Source organism: Nicotiana tomentosiformis, chromosome 10 (genome assembly GCF_000390325.3).
Source record: "Nicotiana tomentosiformis chromosome 10, ASM39032v3, whole genome shotgun sequence".
Classification (NCBI taxonomy): Eukaryota; Viridiplantae; Streptophyta; class Magnoliopsida; order Solanales; family Solanaceae; genus Nicotiana; species Nicotiana tomentosiformis.
In genome coordinates, this window is record NC_090821.1 from 30,037,011 (window position 1) to 30,045,273 (window position 8,263).

Genomic DNA, 8,263 nt, shown 5'->3' on the forward strand with positions numbered 1-8,263 from the left:
TGTACCGCAACCTCTTGTTTATACGTTGGTGCACAACACACCCATAAATAGGATTCTACTAGACACGGCTTGTAGACTCCCTAGGATGGAGATGCTTAGATACCACGTTTGTCACACACCAAATCGGAGGGGCACAACAGGCACTTAGGCCTACCTCACCGAGCACCAACATAACATACATCCATAACCATGCTATCATGCATAAATGGGCCGAAAAGACTGCCATGAGATAATCTGGTTAAAACATGAAAAAAACTCAACAAAGGAATGTTGACAATCAATTTTGACCATCCCCTTTTAAATTAAACTTTTTACACTTATTGATCAACAATAAATGTAGTAGAGTGTTTTTAAAATTATTAATGTCTATTTTCTAAGAATATAAATAACAATAATAAGTAATAATAAGCATCATAATAGTTAGTCAAAATGATCCAACGACTCCCCTCTAGTCTCTCGTTTTAACTAAGAGACTAACCTAAACCCTAATCATTTCCTCCAGGACCGGCCACCTCTCTTTCCCCTTCTTCTCTCTGTTCTCTCATCTCACAGACCCCATCAATCACTGAACCTTGCACAAATTCGTGCAAGGTCACTCAAAATCAAACCAAACATTCATCTTGTCTCTTCCATCCGCGAATCTCGCCGTTTTTTTTCCCTTTTTTTCACTTCAATTTAATCCCATACCCCCAATAGCCTAGACCAAAAATTAAAGTGTTAAGGTTTCATGATTATGTTTCCTGCCGTTCAAATCAACACATGCAAGCTGCAAATCCCTGAGGATCTTGAACGCATTATCATGATTCTTGATCCATATGTCAAACGTAGTAACCTCTGGACATGGGCTTTGACCGATGGTCCTTTGGTCTCTAATGGCCTATTTTCTTAAAGGTAAAAGCTCCACTCTGATTTTCCCTCTGTTTCCTTTTGTTTTCCCCTTTGCTATCATAAGCCTTCAATCGTCACACTCCACTATCTCTTTGAATTCGACGAAACCTTAAGGCTTCATTGCCACTATAAATAAAGCCTTTAATGCTCTCACCAAACATATTGACAGATACTGAAAGAAGACGAACTACCTTAAAAAACATAAGTAAATACCAATGGTTTAAGAATTCCTAAATTCTTCTCTAATTTCTTTCTTTCATTTCTGCTCGAGTTCAACTACTGCGATTTGGGTGTGAGAATGAGTTCCTAAATGGCTAGTAACTATCTCTACTTGGTTTGCTGCTCTGGAGAAGGTAAATCACTACCCCCTCTTTATTCTTTAGTCGTTCATGTATTGTCATGTAATTCTATTTGTTTGATGTTTTCTGTTAATTACTTGTCCTCTTCTCCGTAATATCAGTAAACATATGACTTTCTTATTATACTTTACTATTTGTGTTACTTTTATCTTAATTAACTGATGCTTTCCTGATAATTGTGTTTATCTCTAGGTTGTTGTTAAATCAACACTTCATGATGGTCGTTGAATTCTGTTTTCATGCTTAACTAACTGAAATGACTTCTTAATATTGTCTTTATGGACATTCTATTAATTCCTCATGACTGTTTGAATCCTACGATAGTAGCTATGTGTGATCTATATCGTTGCACAGATTGAGTGACACCTACCGATTTCTATACTTGTGCCCATATTTATCATGTTGTCTCAGCTAATCAAGTGATGATCATAAACCTTTGCATGCCATTAGCTGAGAGGATTTCATGCCTAAATCATTATGTTGGCTTGCTTATAGTCTCATGCGGATTAAAAGGATCCTCCCTGATAGTTAATGCTACCCCATTATGCTAATCTATTTGTTTGATCAAGGAACTCCAGCTAACAGTTTTGTTTGGGTATTATGTTAATTCTCTTCAGTTGAAATAGAATTGTTTGTGTGTGTTTATCATGATAACATACAAAAAGATGGAAATACAAGACAAACCTTGACGTAGGGTACCACAGTGATTTTGCCTGCTTACCTGAATAATATCTTGCAATCATTTACCTATTTTGCTTTAGCTATCTGCGCATAAATGTTTCTGATTCTCTTGTGATCATTTGATGTCTAAAGACACTATTTAGAAAAGCTTTTCTTACCAATTTGAGTACTGCTTGTCTTGATAACTTGATAGCTATTAAACATGTATTATGTTAGATATCATGCCTATAGGATATAAATGGTGAGATTGAAAACTGACCACCCCATCCATGATTATACCGTTAGCCTAAATCTTTGGGGCCAGTTCTGAGTTGAGATGTTTGGACTTGATTGTTTAGTATGCGGTAAGACCTACAACTATATGCTTGTTTGTTAGAAGGCTGTCTTAAGACTACTCCAATGTCTCATAGTTAGCTTTAACAATTTAAACTTACCTTGAGGAAATCCTGTTTTACTGGACCTTTTATGAAATACTAAAACTTTGATAAGGTTAGTAGTGAGTGCATGTGTTTGTTAACTGCTGATGCCTTAAACCACTTAGGGTGGCCTTCTTGAATGATGAAGTTGGCAATAGCATGGCAAGCATAACTATAAGGGTGTATAGTTAATTATATGTGATTAGGGACCTCTCTTGATTATGTATGTGGTTCTAAGGATATTCTGTAAGTATTGTGCTACATGAAATAATTTAGATCCAACGTATAAACCCTCTAATGTTGTTAAAGAATTATGAGAACATACTTGTACAATAACATGTGTTTGATAACTGATCACAGTCTTGAAACTCTAACATATAATGGTTCTTAGGCTACTTTGTCCTCTAGTGACAACTTCAACTCCTAATATGTAATTATCCTAAGTTGTTAATATCCCGGTATGATTGAGTTCCTAGAGCATGTTTCGGATGATATTAAATCTGTTCTACTTCTACTAGTTTGCTATATTAACTATGTGAACTTCTTGAGTACATGTCTTATTAAATGTTAAGTTGAGACCTCATTTGTGCTTAAACCTCTGAAGAGGAATGGGATTTAGTACTTAAGGCTAATTGGTGTAGGCTTGACGTTATGGTTGAGGAATCCCTCCATACATAGCACAAGCACGGCTCAGGGTCCAAGAGACCCTCGTGAACTCTGAAGTATCTGAGGTCCATAGGGAAGTCTCATAAGAAAATGTTGTTCACCCTAGGCCTATGAGTACTGGCCTCTATTAATCTTCATGGAATTAGCGTAAATGAAATTTGGCCTTACTACATTCCTTCAGATCTTGTCCATTTTTGTTACAAATTTATCTCACTTTACTCTTTATTTGTATATACTAATTGGTTCCCTCTATTTTCTTTGCATGAATCACTAGGCCTGCTGAGTTCTTTGAGAACTCGTGCTCAAGTTCAAGGAGTTGGGCTGCTTCATGGTCACCTACTAAAATCCGCTGCTGTTTTGAGTCTATCTGGGCTTGGCTGCTTTGACAGCCCAATAAAAGAGTCCAACCTTCCTTCCGTTTATCTATATAATTGCTGTTGATTATTGTTTTGCTTTTCCTTTCTGTATATATATGTATATATGAGAACTAATACAATAATTGGATATTCTTTGTCATCTTGATTGTTTCGGAAAACTTTAGGCAAACCAAAACTTATAGGTAAACGGTAATTTTGATCATGAAGTTTAATTGCTTTAACGACCTTAACGTTTTGAATTTCAATATCTTGAAACTAATTATCTAATAAACAATAGCTTTCTTGTTTATATATTCCTCTAATGAGTTTTGCTGATTTTAGGCATTGGCAGATGCTAAAAGAATTAAAACGAAAAACAAACCCTCTTTGGAAAACCTTCAAAATGGATCATGTACACCACAGAACAGTTTCAAAACAAAAGAGGTAAACCATGATGTACATAGCCAAGATTGATTTTGCAAGAGAAAAATCAAACACCCTTTGACAAAATGTGCAGATTTTCCACAAAAACAAATTTAGAATAATAGACGAGGTATTCTCTTTTGTCATGTAACATGAGCATACCTTAATTTGTAAAACATAAATAGGAAGATTTGAAACAAAATATTTCTATTTCTAAAAGAACTATACCTTCTTTTCTTAAAAACAACGATATGTTTTTCAAACGGAAATTGAAACATTTTTTTACTTATTCAAACTTTCACAGAGTCCCATTTAGAAATTTAACCATTAATCAACTAGGATATAAACATTTCTCTCCCCGTAACTAGTTCTTAAGAAACTACCTCAGGTTGATTTTAAGGAGTGCATAACACCTTCTCCTTAGAATAACTAGAATCCTTACCCCTAACTCGCACATTAGTACATCATTAGGACAATGCTTTTCAGAAACTTATAGGTAACCTAATATATCTTAAATATTAGGTGGCGACTCTTTTATTCATCAGCTTCAGAGGAACCACGGGTTGTATTTTGTTTTGACCTGTGCAAAATCGGGTGCAACAACATGGTGACTCTGCTGGAGATTTACACTTAGGTTCTGACCTTAGCAGACTTAGGCTAGAATTTGAACTCGGGGATGTTTGTTTATATGCTGCTTTATTGTGTGTTTAACCTTCAAATATGTGTCTGCTTGCTTTGTATTATCTTCTTATTACATGACTTCATAACCTACAAATATGTGTTCGCTTGCTCTATTTTTAATATTATCACTGATTCACCACAATTACTTGTTACTACTTTATACACTATCATCATACTTTTCATAGCGAGTCTTCGGTGTACACAATCACACACAAGGTACGCGAGGATTGTCTTTTCACCCCTTCGAACCTTCTTTTCAAAACTCTCTAGTTTCATAGAATGACCTTGTCAAACCAACTGATATATTGTCTCGCAGCTATTCAGTCCAATTCCAAGATTTAGAAAACACTCTACTCTTAGCAGACATAGGTCATGCTGCATATACCTTAGGTGAGTTGATCCTTGGTATTGACTCACGAGTAGGAAAGTGTAACACCCCATGCCTTCCCTCACCTATGAAGTTTGATGTTAATAAGGTTTTGGTACTACCAATTACCCGGCGGCACAATATCAAGCAAACATGCAGTTTTATTTGGCCAAATTGTGCCAGTTGTCCCACCTGGTGCAGTGACCGGGGCGGGGTGACCCATTTTGCATGTGGGAGCGGCAGAATTTCCTAGACTCTGTGTGGTATAAAGATGCATTGTAACTCCCTCTCTTTCATTCTAGGAAGTGTCACCCACTTTAACTTACTCAAAACACTCTCAAACCTCCCTTGAGCGTTTCTAAGAAGAGTAAATTGAGTCAAAGGTAATTCTAGTAGGATCTAGCGTGAAGAATCTTGGAAACATCACTATAATATTTATTATCTTGTTGTATTGATTCTGGAGATTCATTGGAGGCAGGATTAACTCCCATAGAAGCATAGCCAGTCGTCAATAAGGTATGTAGGACAACTTTCTTTCCTTGCATGGCCTGGTGTAAGTGTCTTTATCTATGAAGGATTCCTATGTTGTAAGATTAGTTTGTTCAAAGCCCTTCCCAATAACATTGCTTTTGTTCTTATATATTCTCAGTTGTAACGCTTCTCTCAAGTTGAAGTGTTTTTAGATAGTATTCTGAAGTCAAACAATGTGATTCATCCTAAGTTTGACCTTAGTATCTCTTAAAAGCGTCTTTGCAATGCATATATATAGATATATTACTTTACCCAGCCGCGCTATAGTCGGCTGGGTACGTCACCTTTTTTTCAAGCACTGATCAGTTGAGTATGATGAGACATGTTATAAGATATTACCGAGCCTTTGCACAGCCAGATATGATGGTTTGTGATGTGAGGCTACCGAGTTCTCTTGAGGCCGACTACGCCGAGTCCTGTTGAGGCCGGGGTACAGTTGAGACATCCTGAGGTCAGATACGGCCGAGCCCTCTTCGAGGTCGGGTACGGAGTGATGTATGATGTGAGGTTACCGAGTCCTCTTGAGGCCGACTATGCTTAGTCCTGTTGAGGTCGACTATGCTGAGTCCTGTTGAGGCCAGGTACTGTCGATACCACCTGAGGCCGGGTACGACTGAGTCCTCTCCGAGGTCGGGTATGGAGTGAAATGTGATGATGTGCCCCAAAGAGTGGTTGATTGTGTATATATATTATAATGCATAGCCCCAATGAGTGTCTTGGTTTTACAAAAGCTTGCATACATTCATGATACATAGTTTATAGCCTTGAAAGTTTATGCCCCCCGATGTCTTGTCTTTGGTATTCAAGTTGAAATCCTATAGTCATTCCTCATATGTTATATCTCTGATTTACATGCTTTCTTAGTTTTACATACTTGGTACATTTTTCTTACTGACGCCCTCTTCTTGGGGCGCTGTCATGGCCACATGTACATATAAACCCGGTGATGTCCCTCCCCAGTAGGGTGATTATTCCAGCATATTGATCATTGTAATCCATTTCATCAGAGTAGCTGTTTAGAAGTTAATAGGTATTGTTGCATACGTTCTAAACATCTTTGGTACATCGGGGCCCTATCCCGACCAAAAGATATGTATATGAATATTCTGTTGACACTCTTAGGCTTGTAGACTAGAGTCTAGTTGTATATAAAAGGGTGGATTATGACTCTATTATAGTTGTGAATATGTATTAAAATGTTTCTTTTCCAAACCAGTTGTACACATTTTCAATTCTGGTGTTACTACTTGAGGCCTCGTAGGCCCACTTTTTCATGATTAAAAGGATGTAAGAACGGACGACGACTCGCACGGGCCTTCAAGCATGATTTGCCGGTCATACCTCCCAAGGTTGGGGTGTGACAAACTTGGTATCAGAGCAAGTTTGTTCTAGGGAGTCTGCAAGCCGTTTTTGGTAGAGTTTTGTTTATGGGTATGTTGTGCACCATACTTATAAACATGAGGCTACGGGATATCTAGGCTGGATACCTTTGCTTTTGATCTAGATCATGCGTTAGAGCGGGGTTGTAAGTATTCGTTTCTAATCCCCATCTTGTTTATGTGTATAGCGATGCCTACAACGAGACGTCAGGTAGTTATTCAGGATTGAATGAAGAAGCAGGAGAAGGCACCAGCCAGGTGCCACCGGCCCCTATGGGTTAGCACAGACCCCATGATGAGGCTGATACCCAGGTTTTGGGGACAACCCCAATACCCCTGGAATGACAAAGAGAAGCTAACGCACCTCTGACTCCTCCCAAGCACTCCAAGCCACAAATAAGGCCCTGCAGTCAGGAGGTATCTCTAAGAAGAAAGAAGTAGGTGCAGTAATGGTAGCCCAAGGTCCGAAGTCTCCTCTCACATACCAACCTTCACCTCCTAGATACCAACAACCCGCTACCGCCTACCACACTTACAACACTCAACCAGCATATTATCACTCGCCGCCAGCCCACCAAAACTACCAAAAACCCAGGCCAAATTTTGACCGTAGGCCGCCCAAACAATACACCCCAATTGTTGAACCTATAGACCAACTGTACGGGAGACTGAAGGTTGCCGGTTATATAACTTCCATTCCCGTTGTTTCTATGGAAAACTCTTCCCAGTGGATTCAAATAAAACATGTGTCTATCACTCAGGCATGAAAGGTCATACTATTGATGAGTGTCGTACTTTGAAAGATAAGATTTAAATATTAATTGACACCAAAGTCATACAGGCAAAGAAGGCTGCACCCAATGTCCGTCATAATCCCTTCCCGGATCATAGGGGCGAGGGGGTAAATATGATAGAAACTAATGAAGAATGGGACCCGGAGGGGTCAATTGGGCTCATTCGAGAAGGGGATGATCCCAAAATTCCTCCAGTCACTCTCACGCTTATTGTGGTATAGATATAGTCGCCAATTGAGGTTGAGGTAGCCACACCGACTCCGTTCGAGGTTGAAGTAACAACGCACTCAGCCACGCCAACTCCGTTTGAAGTAGAAGTGACCCCACCATTCACCGTAACGGTAGCACCCACACCATCCTTTAATTCCAATGTTGTGCCCTCGGACTATACTACAGAAACGAGAAGGAAAGGAAAGGGGAAAATAGAAGAACTGGTGCAGCAAAAGGTATGACCAGAACTGGTAGGGTTTACATGCCCGAGCATTTGGGGGAACAAGTAAAGAAGCCGCTTCTAGGCAGCCCATCATTGAAACCGGCCCGGATGATCTTTGGAAGAAGGTGCAAGCGAGGGAGTATTCTGTGGTTGATCATTTGAACAAAACCCCTCCTCAGATATCCATTCTATCACTACTGTAGAATTCTGAGGCACACAGGAACGCATTGCTAAAAGTATTGAATGAGGCTTATGTACCCAATAACATTACCAGTGGAGAGATGGCCAA

At 39.1% G+C, this 8,263-nt stretch overlaps 1 long non-coding RNA gene across 1 annotated transcript; it reads left to right on the forward strand.

Annotated features, from left to right (window-relative positions):
• The first annotated feature begins 441 nt into the window (after nt 1–441).
• Nucleotides 442–3,526, forward strand: LOC117278656 (uncharacterized). The gene is made up of 2 exons (XR_004509009.2): nt 442–1,241; nt 3,285–3,526. It is a non-coding gene; the product is annotated as an uncharacterized lncRNA (long non-coding RNA).
• Nucleotides 3,527–8,263: the final 4,737 nt, after the last annotated feature.